At 35.9% G+C, this 23,423-nt stretch overlaps 1 long non-coding RNA gene across 1 annotated transcript in view; it reads right to left on the minus strand.

Annotated features, from left to right (window-relative positions):
• Positions 1-11,993: 11,993 nt before the first annotated feature.
• Positions 11,994-23,423, minus strand: part of LOC109548212 (uncharacterized) — a 118,756-nt gene continuing 107,326 nt past the window's right edge. Inside the window, exon 4 of the long non-coding RNA XR_002174267.3 lies at positions 11,994-14,706. This is a non-coding gene — a long non-coding RNA (uncharacterized lncRNA). The remainder of the gene's footprint in view (positions 14,707-23,423) is intronic.

Below are 23,423 nucleotides of genomic sequence, written 5' to 3' on the forward strand. Positions count from 1 at the left end.
GTAGTTCTGGCAAACATTAGCAAATCTAAAGATGAATCAATTTAAATAAGAAAGAACACAGCAAGATTTATATAAAAAACATATGCTTATTTATCATCATTCTAAATGGTAAAGCAGAGTTGTTATGAGATTTGCATAGACATCATCAAATGGCACTGTATGATCAGCAGTGACAACACACCTTCAGTCTACATATCCTTCCTGGTTGTGTGATACGCCTTTGATATAAGACTAATGTTACAATAATTATAATCACATTCACTAATTTACAGTTGCTTTGTAAAAAATATTCTCTGAATTGAATTATTTCATCCAGAGTTCCTGCCACTTAACTTGATTTTGGTTCGGAAAGATGGTAAGAGGAAAATCAGAAGCTATCAGGAAAAAGGCCAGCAGATTTGCCTACATAAAATGAAGATCTTCTGTATTAAAAATATCATAAATACAGTCAATAGACAAACAACAATTAGGGAAGATATTCTCAACATATATAGAAGGCAAAAGATTAAAGATTTCCTAAAATAAGCATATAAAATTAGTAGACAAAGGAAAGATGAAGCAATTTATTTTTTAAAAAATAAACTCTATTTTGTAAAAAAAAAAAAAAAACAGAAAAAGATGCTCAACAAAACCACCAAATTTTAATAAAAATCAAAACAAAAAATTGTTCATCTATCAGATTATTTAAAATGTAAGATTGTTAATATACAGTACTATTGATATTAATGATATCATTTTACCGAAAATGTTGATTTCTACAGAAATAATCCAAATATCTTGCATGTATATGAATGTTTACTGCAGCATTGCTATAATGACCACATACTACTAATAACATAAATGTCCACTTATGAGGGAATGATTAAATAAACTGATACACTCATATAAAAGAAAATTACAAAATCATTATATATAAATAGCAAGAGCAAAGAGATCTAACATAATGTTCTAGGAAAAGAGATTTTAACAGAAGCAAAATCGCAAGTTGCAAAATTATGTACAAGAAAGTACATTTTATTCCATATGTGTTAAAAACAATTATGTTTGTGTCTACACACACATAAACGCACACAAATATTTTGCATATTCATATCAAATTTTTCCTGATTGTCACCCATGGGTTGTTGAGAGATTGGAGAATTAAAGCAGAGCTTTTACTTTTTTATCATGTTTGCTGCTTTAGTTTTTAACTACTTTGTATTCTTTTTACATGAGAATACATTGATGTGCTACTAGTTTTCTTACATTTTTTAGTTCTGAAAGAGATAAAATATAAACGGTTTGATATCAAAATTATTCCAAATTATAATTATTTTAGAAAAGTTTTACCTGGAGTGAAAATTTCCATAAAGCTATATTTTAAAAATTCAATGATGGGTAAATAAATGTATTGAATTTTTGTTATTTTTGTTGTTGTTTTGTTTTGTTTAGTGTTTTATTACTAAGAAATTCTTTTTTTTTATTCAAAGTCACAAAAATTATAATCATCCTCATCAGTTCACTCAATGCCATGCAATTATTTTTTTCATCTTGATCTTTTGTTAGCACTTTTATGAATTCATCAGTTTTCCATTACAGTCCTGAAAATGCTTATTCATTCAGTTCAGCAATATAGTCAGTTACCAGAAACCTGTGCTTGTCAGAGTCTTTTCCATGAATTTACTGAAGATGAAACCCTTTTATAGGAACATTTTTGCAAAAGCATCAGAGTACACCCAGAACTGTCTGTAAATGACAAAAGACTTAAAAATGACCACGGTTAAAGATTTGATGAAAGTTCATAATAATGCAATTGACAAGGAAATTTAGTTATTTCTGAGGTATACATTTTAAAATAATAACTAGGGCTTCCCTGGTGGCGCAGTGGTTGAGAGTCCGCCTGCCGATGCAGAGGACACGGGTTCGTGCCCCAGTCCGGGAAGATCCCACATGCCGCAGAGCGGCTGGGCCCGTGAGCCATGGCCGCTGAGCCTGCGCATCCAGAGCCTGTGCTCCACAACAGGAGAGGCCACAACAGTGAAAGGCCCGCGTACCACAAAAAAAATAAAAATAATAACTAGAATTATTACTTATAACATTATACCAGAACATATAAGATTTTTAGGAATTTCATGTAATGTCTGAAACATTTATATTAACATACTTCCATACAAATAACCCAACGAAAGTTTAGCATTAGTTGTTCTTTTTAATTTTTTAATTTAATTTTATTTTTTTATACAGCAGGTTCTTATTAGTCATCACTTTTATACACATCAGTGCATACAGGTCAATCCCAATCGCCCAATTCATCACACCACCATCCCCACCCCGCCGCGGCTTTCCCCCCTTGGTGTCCATACGTTTGTTCTCTACATCTGTGTCTCAACGTCTGCCCTTCAAACCGGCTCATCTGTACCATTTTTCTAGGTTCCACATACATGCGTTTATATACGATATTTGTTTTTCTCTTTCTGACCTACTTCACTCTGTATGACAGTCTCTAGATCCATCCACGTCTCAACAAATGACCCAATTTCATTCCTTTTTATGGTTGAGTAATATTCCATTGTATATATGTACTACAACTTCTTTATCCATTTGTCTGTTGATGGGCATTTAGGTTGCTTCCATGACCTGGCTATTGTAAATAGTGCTGCAGTGAACATTGGGGTGCATGCATCTTTTTGAATTATGGATTTCTCTGGGTATATGCCCAGTATTGGGATTGCTGGATCATATGTAATTTTATTTTTAGGGTTTTGTTTTGTTTTTGTTTTTGTGGTACGCGGCCTCTCACTGTCGCGGCCTCTCCCTTTGCGGAGCACAGGCCCTGGACATGCAGGCCCAGCAGCCATGGCCCACAGGCCCAGCCACTCCGCGGCATGTGGGATCCTCCCGGACCGGGCCATGATCCCGTGTCCCCTGCATCGGCAGGCAGACTCCCAACCACTGCGCCACCAGGGAAGCCCTATTTTTAGGTTTTTAAGGAACCTCCATACTGTTCTCCACGGTGGCTGTATCAATTTACATTCCCACCAACAGTGCACGACAGTTCTCTTTTCTCCACACCCTCGGCAGCATTTGTTGTTTGTAGATTTCCTGAGGATGCCCATTCTAACTTGTGTGAGGTGATACCTCATTGTAGTTTTAATTTGCATTTCTCTATTAATTAGTGATGTTGAGCAGATTTTCATGTGCCTCTTGGCCATCTGTATGTCTTCTTTGGAGCAATGTCTATTTAGGCCTTCTGCCCATTTTTGGATTGGGTTGTTTGTTTCTCTGATATTGACTGCATGAGCTGTTTATATATTTTGGAGATTAATCCTTTCTCCATTGATGCATTTGCAAAATTTTCTCCCATTCTGAGGGTTGTCTTTTCGTTTTGTTTATGGTTTCCTTTGCTGTGCAAAAGCTTTTAAGTTTCATTAGGTCCCATTTGTTTATTTTTGTTTTTATTTCCATTACTCTAGGAGGTGGATCAAAAAAGATCTTGCTGTGATTTATGTCAAAGAGTGCTCTTCCTATGTTTTCCTCTTAGAGTTTTATAGTGTCCAGTCTTACACTGAGATCTCGAATCCATTTTGAGTTTATTTTTGTGTATGGTGTTAGGGAGTGTTCTAATTTCATTCTTTTACATGGAGCTGTCCAGTTTTCCCAGCACCACTTATTGAAGAGACTGTCTTTTCTCCATTGTATATCCTTGCCTCCTTTGTCATAGATTAGTTGACCATGGGTGCGTTGGTTTATCTCTGGGCTTTCTATCTTGTTCCATTGATCTGTTTCTGTTTTTGTGCCAGTACCATATTGTCTTGATCACTGTAGCTTTGTAGTATAGTCTGAAGTCAGGGAGTCTGATTCCTCCCGCTCCATTTTTTTCCACTCAAGACTGCTTTGGCTATTTGGGATCAATTGTGTCTCCATACAAATTTTAAGATTTTTTTTGTTCTAGTTCCATAAAAAATGCCATTGGTAATTTGACAGGGATTATATTGAATCTGTAGATTGCTTTGGGTAGTATAGTCACTTTCACAATATTGATTCTTCCAATCCAAGAACATGGTATATCTCTCCATCTGTTGGTATCATCTTTAATTTCTTTCATCAGTGTCTTATACTTTTCTGCATACAGGTCTTTTGTCCCCCTAGGTAGGTTTATTCCTAGGTATTTTATTCTTTTTGTTGCAGTGGTAAATGGGAGTGTTTCCTTAATTTCTCTTTCAGATTTTTCATCATTAGTGTATAGGAATGCAAGAGGTTTCTGTGCATTAATTTTGTATACTGCGACTTTACCGTATTCATTGATTAGCTCTAGTAGTTTTCTGGTGGCATTTTTAGGATTTTCTATGTATAGTATCATGTCATCTGCAAACAGTGACTGTGTTATTTCTTCTTTTCCAATTTGTATTCATTTTATTTCTTGTTCTTCTCTGATTGCTGTGGCTAGGACTTCCAAAACTATTTTGAATAATACTGGTGAGAGTGGACATCCTTGTCTTGTTCCTGATCTTAGAGTAAATGCTTTCAGTTTTTCACCATTGAGAATGATGTTTGCTGTGGGTTTGTAGTATATGGCCTTTATTATGTTGAGTTAGGTTCCCTCTATGCCCACTTTCTGGAGAGTTTTTATCATAAATGGGTGTTGAATTTTGTCAGAAGCTTTTTCTGCATCTATTGGGATGATCATACAGTTTTTATTCTTCAATTTATTAATATGGTGTATCACATTGATTGATTTGCATATATTGAAGAATCGTTGCATCCCTGGAATAAATCCCACTTGATCATGGTTTATGATGTTTTTAATGTTTTGTTGGATTCTGTTTGCTAGTATTTTGTTGAGGATTTTTGCATCTATATTCATCAGTGGTATTGGTAATTTTTCTTTTTTGTAGTATCTTTGTCTGCTTTGGGTTTCAGGGTGATGGTGGCCTCATAGAATGAGTTTGGGAGTGTTACTTCCTCTGCAATTTTTTGGAAGAGTCTGAGAAGCATGGGTGGGGCTAATGACAGACTCTGGGAGGGCTCATGCAAGGGAGTACTTCCCAGAACTTCTGCTGCCAATGTCCTTGTCCCCTTGGTGAGCCACAGCACCCCTCGCCTCTGCAGGAGACCCTCCAACACTAGCAGGTAGGTCTGGTTCAGTCTCCTATGGGGTCACTGCTCCTTCACCTGGGTCCCCATGCGCACACTACTTTGTGTGTGCCCTCCAAGAGTGTAGTCTCTGTTTCCCCCAGTCCTCTCGAAGTCCTGCAATCAATTCCCACTAGGCTTCAAAGTCTGATTCTCTAGGAATTCCTCCTCCCTTTGCCAGACCCCCAGGTTGGGAAGCCTGACATGGGGCTCAGAACCTTCACTCCAGTGGGTGGACTTCTGTGGTGTAAGTGTTCTCCAGTCTGTGAGTCACCCACCCAGCAGTTATGGGATTTGATTTTGCTGTGATTGCACCCCTCCTACTGTCTCATTGTGGCTTCTCCTTCGTCTTTGGATGTGGGGTATTTTTTTGGTGAGTTCCAGTGTCTTCCTGTCAATTATTGTCCAGCAGCTAGTTGTGATTCTGGTGTTCTCACAAGAGGGAGTGAGAGCACCTCCTTCTACTCTGCCATCTTGGTTCTTCTTCCTAGATTTCTTAATTACAGGAATTCTCCTGAGCATCTAGCCTCCCCTTAGACAAACTAGAGCTGGTGGATGGATGACTACTCTGGTTACAGCTGCACGGGGAAGCTCAGCTGGTTATTTTAGCAATTTTTGTTATTTAGACATGCCATTTCTTCATAAAGTGATATTACACTTTTATAATTTTCATACTGTGAATATATAAATTAAAAAAAAATTATCCTGAATTCATTACTTTAGGTGAAATGATCAAAAGAGGCATTAGAGTTTACTATGAATTCTTTTCTTTTTTGAAGTATAGTTCGTGGACAATATTATATAAATTATAGGTGTACAATATAGTAATTGACAATTTGTAAAGGTTCTGTTCCATTTATTGTTATTGTAAAATATTGGCAATATTCCCTGTGTTGTACAGGATGTCTTTGCACTTTTCTTTTAATATGTAATAGTTTGTACCTCTTAATTCCTTACCCCTATATTGCCTCTTCCCCCTTCCCTCTCCCCACTGATAACCACTAGTTTGTTCTCTATATCTGTGAGTCTGCTTCTTTTTTGTTATATTCCCTAGTTTGTTGTAGTTTTTAGGTTCCACATATAACGGATACCATACAATATTTGTTTTCCTCTGACTTGTTTCACTTAGCGTAATGCTCTCTAAGTCCATCCGTGTTGCTGCAAGTAAAAAACTTCATTTTTTATGGCTAAGTAGTATTCTGTTGTATATATATTCCACATCTTCTTTAGCTATTCACCTGTTGATGGATACTTAGGTTACTTCCATATCTTGGCAATTGTAAATAATGCTGCTGTGAACATTGAGGTGCATGTATCTTTTCAAGTCAGTGTTTTGGGTTTTTTTGGATACGTACCCAAGAGTGGCATTGCTGGGTCATATGGTAGTTCTGTTTTTAGTTTTTTGAGAAACTTTCATACTGTTTTCCACAGTGGCTGTGGAACATTGTACAAAGGTTCCTTTCTTTCCCCCATCCTCACCAGCATTTGTTATTTGTGTTCTCTTTGATGATAGCCATTCTAATAGGTGTGAAGTGATACCTCATTGTGGTTTTGATTTGCATTTTCCTGATTATTAAGAATGTTGAGCATCTTTTCATGGGCCAGTTGGCCATCTGCATTTCCTCTATGGAAAAATGTCCATTTCTAAATCAGGTTGTTTATATTTTTGATGTTGAGCTGTATGAGCTATTTACATATTAATTCTTATCAGTGGTAGTTGATTGGGGCCCCATGGGGTCCTGTGATCATTTATCAAAAACAAGATAAACTCATAGGTCATTTCTGATAATCACATTCTTATCAGATAACCTTTATTTCTGACAGTAACTTATCAAGTGGAACCCAAATTACTCTTCCAAAGGGTGTCACATTTAAGGGAGTAGACTATGATTTTCCACTGATACTGAGGATACTGAGTTAACCATGATCTTCAAAGCCAGCCTAACTGGTATAGGAATTGGACATAAATCTTCATCTGCCTTTAGGGTTTGGCTCTACTACTACACAGAAACAGTGCCTTAGTTTGTCACTTATGTAACTTGTTTCTACTGATACTTATTCTTTTGTTTTCAGGTGCATCAGAGAAAAGCCGGCAGCTGTTGACAGTTCTTCGGTGGAAAAGTAAGTTGCATACTTACACAAGCTGCCCTAATGATCATCAAGCCCAAGTTATGTTTTACAAATACAGGTTTAAAGATACACTAAAGAAACCATACAGACACCCCCAACAGTATAAAAATTTGACAGTGAAGTTTAAGGATGTAGGAAAGTCAAATATGACAACACACATGAATAATTTATAAAATAAGCCTTTCAATCCTAGAAAACTAAAATGGGAAGACCTCAGGAATGGTAACGAACATAAAGTGAGAGCTAATAGCAAATGAAACAACCCCAAACATTTTCCCAATGACTAAGCTACATTCTTAAGCTACAGAATGTGATTTAATATAATTAAATTGCATATGTTTTATTTTTTATCTTTTTGTTTTATGAGCAGCTGTATCATTCACTACTGGAATTTTAAAGAACGATAATTGTCAAAGAACGTTAAGCCCTTGTATGTTCTTTCATATTCAAGTAGAGAGAAAGCATTTCTAGTGGAGGTTGCAATCCATATTTTTTGCAAACCATATGCTAACCCTGAGAAGCCCTTAATGAATAGTAGCCCTTTCTGTTCCCTGGTTTCTGAATAGACTGAATGGTGATAATAGCTAACATTTTTACAGTTTTTGTAATGTACCAGATGAGAGTCTAAGTTACACTCTTCTTTATTCCTCAGAACTGTATGAGGTGACTGGAATTTTATTCTCATTTTATAGATTAGGAAAGTGAGGAAGAAAGAAGTGAAATAAGTCAGCCAAGATCATATATCCGGTAAGTAGCGGGGCTCTGATTTGAATCTAAGTTATTAGGCTTCAAAGGTTATTTCTTTTTCTTTCTTCCTTTTTGTTTTGTTTGTAGTGTTGTGATTATTTCTGCCTTTAGACTGCACTTCAGATATCAAATCAATTTATACATGAAGAAAGTGTTCACAGAGCTGAGATTCAAATCCAGGCAGTCTGATTCAGAAGCCAGGCTCTGAACCACTGCTTTGTACTGTGTCTTATTTCTATATCTATATCTATGCTTGTATATACCTATCAGTCTATATTTACATAGCATATATATGCATATATGAGCTTAATTTGCATAGCATGCAAAACACAGTTATTGTATTTCAGAGAAGATATTTATGTACCTTATAACTTACATTTTCCCAAAAACTAGCTCATCAGGCCTAATGGAGACTGATACGTGGAGCTCATCTTATTTGCGGGGCCTGTGTATGGGATTGGTTCCTTTGCTGTGAACTAGAGACAACTTACTGTGGCCATCTGGGACTGAAAACCAAGGGAGGTCCCTTATTCCCCAAGCAGAAACAGAGAACCTTATGAAACACCATAGTCAACGATGCAGCACTTTAGGGAGTCAAGTGAGAGTTTTGCCTCTAAGAATCTGTGGAACTGAACACAGCATTCTTCTGTCTTATCACCCATGGCAATTGGTCTTTCATGGGTTGGGATTTGTGGTGACAAGAAAGGTGGTATGGACCATGGACAAAGTTATTCAACTTGGCTAAGCTTAAATTTCCCCCTGTATAATTTAGGAATAGGAACTAAACTACTGTTTGTAATAAGTTTCTGGTAAGTAGTAAGTCCCCAGTGAAAACACAAATTACCACAAATTAAAAATTATCATAATCACTATCACCAGTCAAGTGATCTTTCTTGAGAGGAAGGAGAAAGTACAAACTGTAAGTTAGAGTAGAACAGGAGCATAATCTGAAGATGATCTTGAGGAAACATGCCCTGGGGATGTAAAATTAAAGAACAAGAAGCACAGAGAATGGAAGGGAGACCAAGGACGCTGTTCATCCTATACCTACAGTTAAAAGAATCTGGAGACAGATGCTGAGATTTGAAGAACTACTTTCATTTTTAAATTCAGCATTTTGGGAAAGTCTCAGGATTTGAAAAGCTACTTTCATTTTTAAATACAGCATTTTTTGGAAAGGCTCTAGAGTGACATTTCTCTAGAACTATAAAAAAAATTCTTAAGGGGCTTCCCTGGTGGCGCAGTGGTTGAGAGTCCACCTGCCAATGCAGGAGACACGGGTTTGTGCCCCGGTCCAGGAAGATCCCATATGCCGTGGAGTGGCTGGGCCCGTGAGCCATGGCCGCTGAGCCTGCGCGTCCGGAGCCTGTGCTCCACAGCGGGAGAGGCTACAACAGTGAAAGGCCCGTGTACTGCTAAAAAAAAAAAAAAAAAAAAAAAAAAAAAATAGAATACAAGTAATGATATGTAATAGGAAGAAAAATAAAGTAGGCTAAGGATATAAAGTCACTGGAAATTCTGCTTCAGATAATGTGGCAACAAGCTGACATTTGAACATGAACTTGAATTAAGTCTGAGAGCCAGTTATGCAAATATCTGGGGAAGAATATTCCAGATGAAGGACACATCAAGGGCAAAGATCTTGAGATGGATTGATAATTGGCATGTTTGATAAACAGCGAGGTGTCCACTGTATTCTAAGCATGGGAGAGAAACAAGGGATTGATAGAGAAGTAGTCAGGAGCCAAACATATAGAGCTATTTAGGCAAAGATAAAGAGTTTGAATTTTATTCTAAATATGGGGGAATTTGGAGTAGAATAATAAGATGACCTGAGTCAAAATAAAAAAAATAGTCACTCTGTATTCTGTAGAAAGAATAGTCTAAGGGAGGAAGATTTATTCAGGGAGACTAGTTAGGAAGTGATTGTAGTAGTTTACATGAAAGATGAATGATTTTATGCCCTAGAACTTGTGACCTGTTCTTTCAGTACTCCTTCCATGTATTAGTTTTATGCCTGTTTTGAAATCAAACTCTATTCCTTTCTATATTTTTCAGATAATCGTACAGTTTTTTCACTTAGATGTAAGAGGGCCAATTGAAACACTGGGTCAGGAAAACATATATAACCTAAATGTGATTTGACACCTGCAATAAGTCTCTTGATGGTTTCTCTTATTACTTGCCAAAACATTCCCCAATTACTACTTTGCATTTTCTTCATAAGACTCAGCATCATCTTCTGTCATCTCTGGACCAGCTGTTCTGATTGTGAAACTTCAAATAGTTTCTCTAATCACCAACCTCCCATGACTGTGTTTTAAGTTCTGAAAACAACCTGGGATAAATTTAGAAATCAAGAACAAAGCACATATGAGATTCAAGATTTAACAGCTTGTGCCTTTTAATGGCATCTGTCATCATGTATTTGAAAAACTATTTATCACCACAATTGCCTTCTGTACTGTTTTGAAATGGTGGCCTTTTTATCTTCTTCACCCAAATATTTCATGTAAGCAAAATCACTAGGATGAGAATAGGAATATCATATTTGATAAATAACCAATTTCTGTGTGCATTGGACAAACTTAAAGGTTTCTGCATCAGATAGATAAAAGTAAACATGAGATTTCCCCAAAGATTTTAAAATATTTATATCCAACATTACCAGGTCACATATCAAGTTAGACTTTTTTCAGCTTCACACAAGCATGGACAACGTGTGATATAGCAGAACAGAGTGGCTCATAAGAGTAAGAAGGCTCATATTAATGGTTTATTCTATGCTGTTGGGCATGAGCATCAACCATATGGGCTACAATTATCTCATTTGAGAAATTAGAAATTTCAATTAAGCATATTTAAGTTCCCTTTGCGGTATGAATATGTATACCTTTCTGAGGAATAAGATAAATCTTCCAGGTTTAGTTCCCCAACAAGATGATAGCATGAATCACTAAGAAAAAGGATACATTAGATCTTTAGCTCTACTGGTTCAGTGCAATCCATTATCAAGACAGATTTTTACTCCTGAAGTGCTTATTAAATTAGTAACACACAAAACAAAGTAATTTAGCTTGTAATTTTTAGTAGTTGCACAATGGGATTCTGTTCTATACTTTTAGAAAAATCATTATTTTTACACATTTTAAGAACGTAAGTCTGGTAAGATTCTCTTTACAATAAATTCTCTTTACAATAAATGGTATCTTTTTCTCTCGCACCTGCATTAATAATACAAGTTTCCTCTCCTCTTTATTTTCAGCATCTCCCCAGTGTTCTTCTCTGAGAGTGTCAAAGTTAGTTTGCTAGCAGTAGATTATAAAGCAAACTAATCTCATCAGCACGAGGATGTTATTGGGCTCAAAATCTTGCCTGTCTGTGGACACATTTTTTGTCAGGGTCCTGCCATCTCTCTCTCCACAAATTTTCTTCTGCAGGCTCTTTGCTGAAATGAACAAGGCTACTCTGTGAAATGTAACATGCTGTTACATACTATTCTTTCCTGTTATATTTGCTTTACAGAAACTCTACAGGCCACATCAATTTAAACTATGAATAAACTCCATATTATCATGGAATGATAATTCAGGACATTTTTATTTTGTAGACAATTTCCCATCTATAGAAAATTAATATTTAATTTCACTGGGAAATGTTTAGTATAAGTATGTGTCAATTTGCCATTGTGGTGTTTTCTGTCAATTTCCTGTCCCCTGTGTTCTGAGTGATAGCGATTGATGCATCAGTAGGACAAACCAAGGTACTCTGTTCAGCCCTTCAGGCAGCTAAACTGGAATCTTCCTGCAGTGAGATAACAGCCAGTACAGGCATGAGCACTAGCAGAGAACTGAGTTAGTTCTACAGTTTTAGAAATAGTGAACTCAGTTTTTTTTTTTTTCAAGGAAAAGACAAATCATCTGTTAGTCATAGTCATAAACACGTGCAGGTCAAAATTAACTTTCTAAAGCTTCACCCTACACCCCCCCCCCCGACACACACACACACACGCACGCACACAGACACACACAAAGCAGAGGACCAGTTGAGGCAGCGTGAATGATACATGTGTTACTATCAATTTCCAGTAACAAGATGTATCAGTAAGTTATCCAGATAGTGACCTCCCTTCACTTTCTTTTATCTGGTTAAATATAGCATTGGATGCTTTGTTAAAAAGGTTTTGTTTGGTTTTTTTCCTTCATCAGGGAGACTTTCTTCTACTCTTCCTTACATTTGGACACTGTCATGTTCTTAGACAAGAATATGACAAATACCCTTATTCAATTAGTTAACAAATCGCAGAGGTATATATGTGATAACATAGAGGGGATATCACCTCTATCAGTTTCCTTGATTTAGAGTTGCTAGGTTTTATGGTGATTCCTGTGTTAACTTCAGATTTCAGCTGTCAGTTTTATTTTACCTCGCTTCCATGTACACATTATTTCCAGCTGTTACAGCAGAGTGCCAATTATTTTGTACTATAGCTTGTTAGAATTTAGTAAACCTTAAGTATAGATGAAACTACACAAGGAGAAATGAGGATTTATGTGGCTTATGAGTATGTTTTAAGAAAAGCATACTAGACAGTTATAAAAGTAAGTTTATTTGCCTACATATCTTATTTGAAGTGATGAGAATTGCCATACAGTTTACAGAAACCACTGAAATTATTTCATTCAGTCCTGTGACTCTTGAAACAATTTGATATAGTGATAAAATGCATGCACTATTTGCTATCCCTTCTCAGTGTGTTTGTTTTTAATTGACTGTTTTTTAAATTGGAAATTGTTTGATGTGTATTTATCTTCTATTGATACTTGATGTGAACATTGTGATATTTCTTGTGCATAAAATGAGATGTTAGTTTAGGGATACATTTTTGAAATATTCTTTACCCTCAAGTATGTCACTGGTGTTTTATACCCCTTGGTATACCTGTTTTAACGGCTCCCCTTTTCCTCTTTTTATTATACTCTCAGGTGGCATAGCTCTCTGAAGTTTCCCATGATTTATATTCTCCCCAACAGTTATTGCTATGGCTGCTGCTATATATAGACCCCCTCATTCCTTAACCATGGTGCCAAACTGAAGATTTATATTGGATTTAAGCACAATACTAAATGCACCTTTATGTATATCTTCATGTGACCATAACTTTAGAACCAAACAGCAATATATGTGTTCTTACAAGTATAAAGATGATTTTTAGATAAGTAAAAACATATTTAATATAGGATTATTTTTGAAAAGCCAAAAGACAATGGATTGGAATATTAGATTGGATGCAAATTAGGTCCCAGGGCCCAATCTGGGTAATATTTAGTTTCCAAATGTAGAAATTCAAACTCAATTCCAAAATGATCTTTCATTACATCATTATATCAGTTAGACTCAAAGTGAATTAGCAGACATTTAAAAACCTTTTTATAAGAGTAGCTTTTTAACTTTGCTATAGACTTTTAATGAATCAACTTATTTTTTTACATCTTGATTTATAACTAGAATCTTTAGAAATACAATATTCTAAGAAATGATTGAGTACCCATTACCACCCATGGCCTAGCAGTTTAGGATGATCATCATTAGATAAATTAGGTTCCCAATTGCCATAAACTAGAGATAAATTGGAACTCAGAAACCATTTTACTTTTAACGTAATTTGATCTCAAATGGGTAATCTTAATGAGAGTATCAAAAGGATTCTTAAGAAGATTCCAATTAATTTACCATGTGAGCTGAAGGGGAATGAACTGCACTAACATGAAGCAAAAAAAAAAAAAAGTAGAATTAATATAGCAAAAATTGTCATACTGCAAGCAATTACACTTATATTTTCAACAGAAAAATATTAGAAAACCTCAAGTGACTTGTTAGGGGGCATGACTATGGAACACATTTTTAATAATCAGAAATATAAGCCAAATTGCTTTTTTAAATTAGTATTTATTTGAAATAAATGTGTTGTCAGATAAAACTGGTTAAAAAAAAAAACTATCCCTGAAATGATTATTTTTTAGAAATCATTCCTTGACACTTTAAGACCTGTCCTACACCTCAGAAACAAACACATTTAAAATTTAGCTATTTTATTTGGTAATTATCTCCATAGGTCAAAAGAATATCAATGTAGTGTTATATCTTGCTTAATCAATTTAAATCTTACCTGACAACTTCTTTTGTAAGATTTAATCATTTTGACTCAATTTTACCCTCTATTTTTCTCTCAATATAATTATGCCTCAATTTTTGCTTAAAAACATTGTGTTTCCATGATGACTTTTTAAATATTGTTCACTGCTGAGCCAAGAAAATGCATCTGATTACATTTACTTCCTCTACTTCTTTTTTTTTTTTTTTTTTTACTGGAGTTAAAAATTGCCCCCTTTTGACTTGGTTTACTTTCAGCCTATGACTGTCACCCCAGAAAAGCTCTGTGAAATGCCTCATTTTTTCATATGATCATAGCCTTTATCTCATTTTCAAGCATATTTTATTTTTCTGAATACCTGCCTAGCGGAGACATTTGACCTCCTGCTAAAATATGTACTCTAGGCCTACTATACAGCTATCATATGGATACTTCCTTTTTGCCATGATCCTGGGATTTTTTTCACCTTTCTGCTGTGTTAGATCTCCTGTTGCCTGGATCACAGTTCTCTTCTCTCTTGGTTTATTTCCTTGTTTTGACAGAAATCATCCTTAGATAGCTTCCTGAAAAAGGTACAGGAGAGTCAAATTTTCTATACTTTGAAAGTCTAAAAGTACTTGTATTCTTCTCTGATATTTATTAGGTAATCTGAAGGGATGGAGCATTTGAAGTTGTAAATAGATTTTTCCTCAGAATTTTGAAAACATTATTCAAAATTCTTCTTGTTTCTACTGCTGCATTTGAGAATCTGTCATTCTGATTCACCATCCTTTGTACTGGACCTGCCTATTCTTTCAAATATTTTAGTGTTTGTCTCCTATTCACCCCGTTAATGAGGGAGGGTCTCACACTCTATGGCTACAGGGATGTCTGAACATATGACCCTGACACTGAGCAGAGGATATTAACAGGGTTTTATTAGTCACGTGTACTTACTGTCCAGGGGAGGAGGATACTTCAGGGAGGTGCACTTGGGTAAAGGGCAGGGGGCCAGGGGAGGCAGGCTTTGTAATACCAAGGGGTTGGGCTGCACTTCACACCTGTGGGAGGATGTGATTGGCTTGTCTAAATCCCCTGGGCTGACAGGGAACTGAACCCCAGGGATAGGTAGGAACTCTGCCCGATCTCTTTGATAAGGAGCGTTGTTTGGCTAGGGAACCTTCTCTGCAGGAGCAGAGTGGGGTGGGGAGCAGGCCATTGACACAGTCCAGATTTTACCGAATATTAAGGCAGTGAAGAACATTAAATTGGGGACTTACACCCCATTTAGGAATTTCCTCTTACTTTCTATGTTCTAAAATTTTATGGTAAAATGTTTTAATAAGAGAGTCGTTTTCATTCCCTGTACCAAGCATTTTTTGGACCCTATCTCTCTGAAAAGCCATGTACCTATTTCTGAGATTTTTATTTTAATGATTGGTTTCAGAAGCTCATTTCCTTTAGTTTCACTTTTCTGCTTTTGTTGAAGTTCTCATAGCCAGATTTTTGATTACTTCAATTTCTCTACTAATTTTCTAATCTGTTTCCTCCTATTGAACATCATCTTGTCTTCTTTTTATTTTCCTGAGAGATAAGACTTGACTTTTCTTCCAAATAATTTTCTATTTTTATAGCTATTATATTTACATTTCCAAGACCCCTTTCTTTTTCTCTAAATGATATTTTAGTATTGTTTAATACTTCTCCAGTATCTCTGAAGGCATTATTAATATATATTTTTTCTTTCATCATTGTCACCATTTCCTTTTTTCCATTTGCTTGCTTTGTCTAAATCATTCATCCTTAAATGTTGGCAGCTCATTTATATTTACAAATGAGGTACTAAAAATTTATTGGAAGCTCTGTGTGCATTGAATTTACTGTAAAGCAGTCAGCTGTCCTGCCTGGGTGCAATAAATCTGGCTGCTGTTTTTCTGGATCTACTTAGGCAAAAGGTCAGGTAGTCCAAGATGAACCTAATGCACAAAATACATTCCACATTGTGCACCTACATTGGGTATAAAGCCTGGATAAAAATATAGACTTTCCCCACCCCTACTTTTAATCAACTTTCCACCAGGCTCTCAGTTTTTGCACCTGTACCCACACTCAAACAGTATCAAGTATGTCAGATCCTGAAGCTTTCCAAAGGTTATACTGGCTTTTCCATTAGCCTTCCCGTTCCTTCACTCCCACTCCAACTTGAAGGCAGTTACGTGTGACTTCTTCCTCTCTGCTCAGTCTTTCATCATTTATTTTTCTGCCTCATAATATGCAAATACTGTGGGACAGGTTTGCAGATTTATCCTACTCCCATTTAAAATGGATTCTGGGGTGTACAGTCTTGAATTTTTCTCCTTTTTTGATTTTCTTATTATTAAGGGAAATATTCTTAAGGTTAAGATCAAGGGTACTAAAGCTCAAAAATACCTTTTTTGAGACATTCACAGAAAGATAGACAAAATGAAAAGGCAGAAGGCTATGTACCAGATGAAGGAACAAGATAAAATCCCAGAAAAACAACTAAATGAAGTGGAGATAGGCAACCTTCCAGAAAAATAATTCAGAATAATGATAGTGAAGATGATCCAGGGCCTCAGAAAAAGAATGGAGGCAAAGATCAAGAAGACACAATAAATGTTTAACAAAGACCTAGAAGAATTAAAGAACAAACACCTGGAAAAGTTAAAGAACAAAGAAACAGAGATGAACAATACAATAACTGAAGTGAAAAATACACTAGAAGGAATCAATAGCAGAATAACTGAGGCAGAAGAACTGACAAGTGACCCGGAAAACAGAAAGGTGGAATTCACTGCTTCGGAACAGACTAAAGAAAGAATGAAAAGAAGTGAGAACAATCTCAAGAGACCTCAGGGACAACATTAAATGCAACAACATTCACGTTATAGGGGTCCCAGAAGGAGGAGAGAGAGAGAAAGGACCCGAGAAAATATTTGAAGAGATTATAGTCGAAAACTTTCCTAACAAGGGAAAGGAAATAGCCACCCAAGTCCAGGAAGCCCAGAGAGTTCCAGGCAGGATAAACCCAAGGAGAAACACACCGAGACACATAGTAATCAAACTGACAAAAATTAAAGACAAAGAAAAATTATTGAAGGCAACAAGGGGAAAATGACAAAAACCATACACGGGAACTCCCATAAGGTTAACAGCTGATTTCTCAGCAGAAACTCTACAAGCCAGAAGGGAGTGGCATGATATATTTAAAGTGATGAAAGGGAAGAACCTACAACCTAGATTACTCTACCCAGCAAGGATCTCATTCAGATTCGATGCTTTACAAACAAGCAAAAGCTAAGAGAATTCAGCATAACCAAACCAGCTTTACAACAAATGCTAAAAGAACATCTCTAAGTGGGAAACACAAGAGAAGAAAAGGACCTACAAAAATAAACCCATAACAATTAAGAAAATGGTAATAGGAACATACATATCGATAACTACCTTAAACTTGAATGGATTAAATGCTCCAACCAAAAGACACAGGCTCGCTGAATGGATACAAAAACAAGACCCGTTTAAATGCTGTCTACAAGAGACCCACTTCAGACCTAGGGACATATACAGGCTTAAAGTGAGGGGATGGAAAAAGCTATTTCTTGCAAATGGAAATCAAAAGAAAGCTGGAGTAGCCATACTCAGATAAAGTAGACTTTAAAATAACGTTACAAGAAACAAGGAAGGACACTACATAATGATCAAGCAATCAATTCAACAAGATGTAACGATTATAAGTATATATGTACCCAACACAGGAGCACCTCAATACATAAGGCAACTGCTAACAGCTATAAAAGAGGAAATTGACAGTAACACAATAATAGTGGGGGACTTTAACACCTCACACCAATGGACAGATCCTCCAGACAGAAAATTAACAAGGAAACACAAGCTTTAAATGACATCATAGACAAAGTATATTTAATTGATACTTATAGGACATTCCATCTAAAAACAGCAGATTACACTTTTTCTCCAGGATAGATCACATTTTGGGTCACAAACCAAGCCACAGTAAAGTTAAGAAAACTGAAATCATATCAAGCATCTTTTCCGACCACAATTCTATGAGATTAGAAATCAATTACAGAGGAAAAAAATGTAAAAAACACAAACACATGGAGACTAAACAATACATTACTAAATAACCAAGAGATCACTGAAGAAATTAAAGGGGAAATCAAAAAATACCTAGAGACAAATTACAATGAAAACGTGATGATCGAAAACCTATGGGATGCAGCAAAAGCAGTTCTAAGAGGGAAGTTTATAGCAATACCAGCCTACCTCAAGAAATAAAAATCTCAATCTAACCTTACACCTAAAGAAACTAGAGAAAGAAGAACAAACAAAACCCAAAATTAGTAGAAGAAAGAAATCATAAAGATCAGAACAGAAATAAATGAAATAGAAACAAAGAAAACAATAGCAAAGATTAATAAAACTAAAGCTGGTTCTTTGAGAAGATAAACAAAATTGATAAACCTTTAGCCAGACTCATCAAGAAAAGGAGGGAGAGGACTCAAATCAATAAAATTAGAAATGAAAAAGGAGAAGTGACATAGAACACTGCAGAAATACAAAGCATACTAAGAGACTACTACAAGCAACTCTATGCCAATAAAATGGACAACTTGGAAGAAACGGACAAATTCTTAGAAAGGTATAAACTTCCAAGACTGAACCAGGAAGAAATAGAAAACATAAAGAGATCAATCACAAGTAATGAAATTTAAACTATAATTAAAAATCTTCCAACACACAAAAGTCCAGGACCAGATAGCTTCACAGGTGAATTCTATCAAACATTTAGAGAAGAGCCAACACCCGTCTTTCTCAAACTCTTCCAAAAAAATGAAGAGGAACACTCCCAAACTCATTCTATGAGGCCACTATCACCCTGATACCAAAACCAGACAAAGATACTACAAAAAAAGGAAAATTACAGACCAATATCAGTGACAACTCTAGATGCAAAAGTCCTCAACAAAATACTAGCAAACAGAATCCAACAACACATTAAAAGGATCATACACCATAATCAACTGGGATTCATCTCACGGATGTAAGGATTCTTCAATATATACAAATCAATCAATGTGATACACCATATTAACAAATTGAAGAATAAAAACCATATGACCTTCTCAATAGGTGCAGAAAAAACTTTTGACAAAATTCAACACCCATTTATGGTAAAAACTCTCCAGAAAGTGGGCATAGAGGGAACCTACCTCAACATAATAAAGGCCATATACGACAAACCCACAGCCAACATCATTCTCAATGGTGAAAAACTGAAAGCATTTCCTCTAAGATCAGGAACAAGACAAGGATGTCCACTCTCACCACTATTATTCAACATAGTTTTGCAAGTCCTAGCTACGACAATCAGAGAAGACAAAGAAATGAAAGGAATACAAATTGGAACAGAAGAGAACAAAACTCATTTGCAGATGACATGATACTATACATAGAGAATCCTAAAGATGCCACCAGAAAACTACTAGAGCTAATCAATGAATTTGGTAAAGTTGCAGGATACAAAGTTAATGCGCAGAAATCTCTTGCATTCCTGTACACTAACAATGAAAGATCAAAAAGAGAAATTAAGGAAACAATCCCATTCACCATTGCAACATAAAGAATAAAATACCTAGGAATAAACCTACCTAGGGAGGTTAAAAGACCTGTACTCAGAAAACTATAAGACACTGATGAAAGAAATCAAAGATGATACCAACAGATGGAGTGATATACCATGTTCTTGGATTGGAAGAATCAATATTGTGAAAATGACTATACTACCCAAAGCAATTTACAGATTCAATGCAATCCCTATCGAATTACCATTGGCATTTTTTACAGAACTAGAATAAAAAATCTTAAAATCTGTATAGACACAAAAGACCCCGAATAGCCAAAGAAGTCTTGAGGGAAAAAAATGGAGCTGGAAGAATCAGACTCCCTGACTTCAGACTATACTACAAAGCTACAGTAATCAGACAATATGGTACTGGCACAAAAAAAGAAATATAGGTAAATGGAACAGTATAGAAAGCCCAGAGATAAACCCACACACCTATGGTCAACTAATCTATGACAAAGCAGGCAAGGATGTACAATGGAGAAAAGACAGTCTCTTCAATAAGTGGTGCTGGGAAAACTGGACAGCTACATGTAAAAGAATGAAATGAAAGAATGAAATTACTAACACCATACACAAAAATAAACTCAAAATGGATTAGAGACTTAAATGTAAGACCAGACACTATAAAACTCTTAGAGGAAAACATAGGCAGAACACTCTTTGTCATAAATCACAGCAAGGTCTTTTTTGATCCACCTCCTAGAGTAATGGAAATAAAAACAAACAAATGGGACCTAATGAAACTTAAAAGCTTTTGCAAAGCAAAGGAAACTACAAACGGGGTGAAAAGACAACCCTCAGAATGGGAGAAAATATATGCAAACAAATCAACAGATAAAGGATTAATCTCCAAAATACATAAAAAGCTCATGCAGCTCAATATTAAAAAAAAAACCCAAGCCAAAAATGGACAGAAGACCTAAATAGGCATTTCTCCAAAGAAGGCATACAGATGGCCAAGAAGCACTTGAAAAGCTGATCAACATCACTAATTATTAGAGAAATGAAAATCAAAACTACAATGAGGTATCACCTCACACCAGTTAGAATGGGCATCATCAGAAAATCTACAAACAACAAATGCTGGAGAGGGTGTGGAGAAAAGGGAACCCTCTTGCACTGTTGGTGGGAATGTAAATTGATACAGCCACTGTGGAGAGCAGTATGGAGGTTCCTTAAAAAACTAAAAATAGAACTACCGTATGACCCAGCAATCCCACTAATGGGCATATACCCAGAGAAAACCATAATTCAAAAAGACACATGCACCCCAATGTTTATTGAAGCATTATTTACAATAGCCAGATCATGGAAGCAACCTAAATGCCCATCAACAGACGAATGAATAAAGAAGAAGTGGCACATATATACAATGGAATATTACTCAGTCATAAAAAGGAATGAAATTGGGTCATTTGTAGAGACGTGGATGGATCTAGAGACTGTCATACACAGTGAAGTAAGTCAGAAAAAGAAAAACAAATGTCATATATTAACGCGTATATGTGGAACCTAGAAAAATGGTAGAGATGAACAAGTTTACAGGGCAGAAATGGAGACACAGATGTAGAGAACAGAAGTATGGACACCAAGGGGGGGAAGTGGTGGGGAGGGTGTGGTGGTGGTGGTATGAATTGCAAGATTGGGATTTACATATATACACTAATAGGTATACAATAGATAACTAATAAGAACCTGCTGTATAAAAAAAATAAAATTCAAAACAAAATCTTTCTGAATCCTGATGTCATCCCTTCCTCTAAACTTTCTGGGCAACACTCTCCCTATATTTAAACAAAAAACAAGGAAAAATTATAATATAGACATCATACACGTGTTCTGGGGATTAAATCTGAAAATCATTAAAAATAACTGGAAGAGTGGTTAGCATATAGTAGAAGCTAAATGTCATATTATTGTTTCCATTTTCAGCAGCAGCAACATCGTCTGAATCTTTTTCATATCAGTCCAAATAACTTTGTTCTGCAGTCTCACTTCTCTATTTACCTTGCTTACCATTTTTCATTTAAATGTAGGCTTTCTAAATGTGAACATCTTTGAATTTCTCTTTATAGTTTCTAAACTTTGATACTTCCATTATTTTAATCATCTCTATATTGTTGAGTATTGACAGAACGTCACCTCTAGATATTACCTGTTTCTAGAAATCCTGTCCTATGATTATGACTTTATTCTACCTAACTTCACCTCAGTCTTCCATTTGCTGTTGAAATTTAACATGTCCCCAAACACCAATGCCCCCACTATTTTTAAACTCTTTGCCTTTAGCACTTCTACGTTGATGACTTGTTCTCCATTCTTTAAAGTCCTCACGATTAAAACCTTAGAATCAACTTCGATTTTCTTAAAACTCATTGTTTTCATTACCAGTGCCCTGTCCTATTTCATGCCTTAATTTCTACTTGATTAGAAAATTAGTCTTCACACTAGTTTAGTCATCTCTATACATATAATTCTTTCAGTCATTCAGAAAGCATTTTTTGCTGTGTCCAACAGTATACCAACCTCTGTAAATGAGTGCATTGGTGGTGCCGTGTGAGGTGTATGGATAAAGTGATAAACTCAATTTTAGGAGTCAGTACTCTGTAATCTACATAAAAGCCTTTGAAAAATAGAGTTGGAAAAGTGTCATTTTTCCTGTGTGCTCAGCTCTTAACAGTGCAATATTAGAAACCCACAGTCTGCCAGAGCAGACTTGCCCTAGCCATGGGACAGGCCACACAGTATCTAGGACTGATGGCTCAATCAGGAATTGGATCCTGTGCTTTTGCCACAGTGGGAGACTACCTACATTAGCTATGCATTTATGGAGCTCACACTTATATTGTGGCATATAGTCAACATGGAAGTAGACCAGTTCTGCTGATTTGAAATTTAGATTTTTTCAGTTTTGTACTGGGGACAGGTTTTTGTCGCTTTACATTGCTTCCTTGTTTACAGTATGATGCAAATGATTTTCTAACTTAGTGTTAGGAGAAATTATTTTCCATCTTTAACCTCTTAGCTGTCTAAGAGTTAAATATTACTGAATTTCAGACGTTCAGATTGATCATCACAAATCCTTTAAAACAATTTCCTAAAACAAACAAAAAATCCTGCCTTCTTTGTTGTGGGGAGAGAGGAGGGAAGGAAACGGAACAAGTTGTGTTTGTGTTAGCATATGGGTGATGTAAACTTCAAATTGGGAGGTGTTCTGACCCCCGCTCCCATGTAAGCAATTCAATCAGTGTAACTTGCAAAATGCATAAACATCTGACAGTTTGAATTTATAGTGTTGTTGGAAGAAATCATTTTTAATGTGTACTGTAAAACTTGAAATACTCAGGAGCTGAGTGAATCTGTTTGTTGCTACTTACAATCCCGACCTGTAAATCCCAGTAGTTTTGTTTTAACATGGTCTTTTTCAACTTTGTTTCCTGTTTAACTACAGATGACTTCTGTTGTAGACTCACAAGTTTAATTGTTATACTATAGCAGTATTACATGTCAACAGTGTGGTCATGACCTTTATTTATATAAAAACCAAATATTTAGTCAATTTACTGTGTCTTAATTTAATCTTTGTACACCTTCCATTTTTAAGTGCTTAAATGAGTACTATTTGCA

The sequence above is a fragment of the Tursiops truncatus genome, chromosome 9 (assembly GCF_011762595.2).
Source record: "Tursiops truncatus isolate mTurTru1 chromosome 9, mTurTru1.mat.Y, whole genome shotgun sequence".
NCBI lineage: Eukaryota > Metazoa > Chordata > Mammalia > Artiodactyla > Delphinidae > Tursiops > Tursiops truncatus.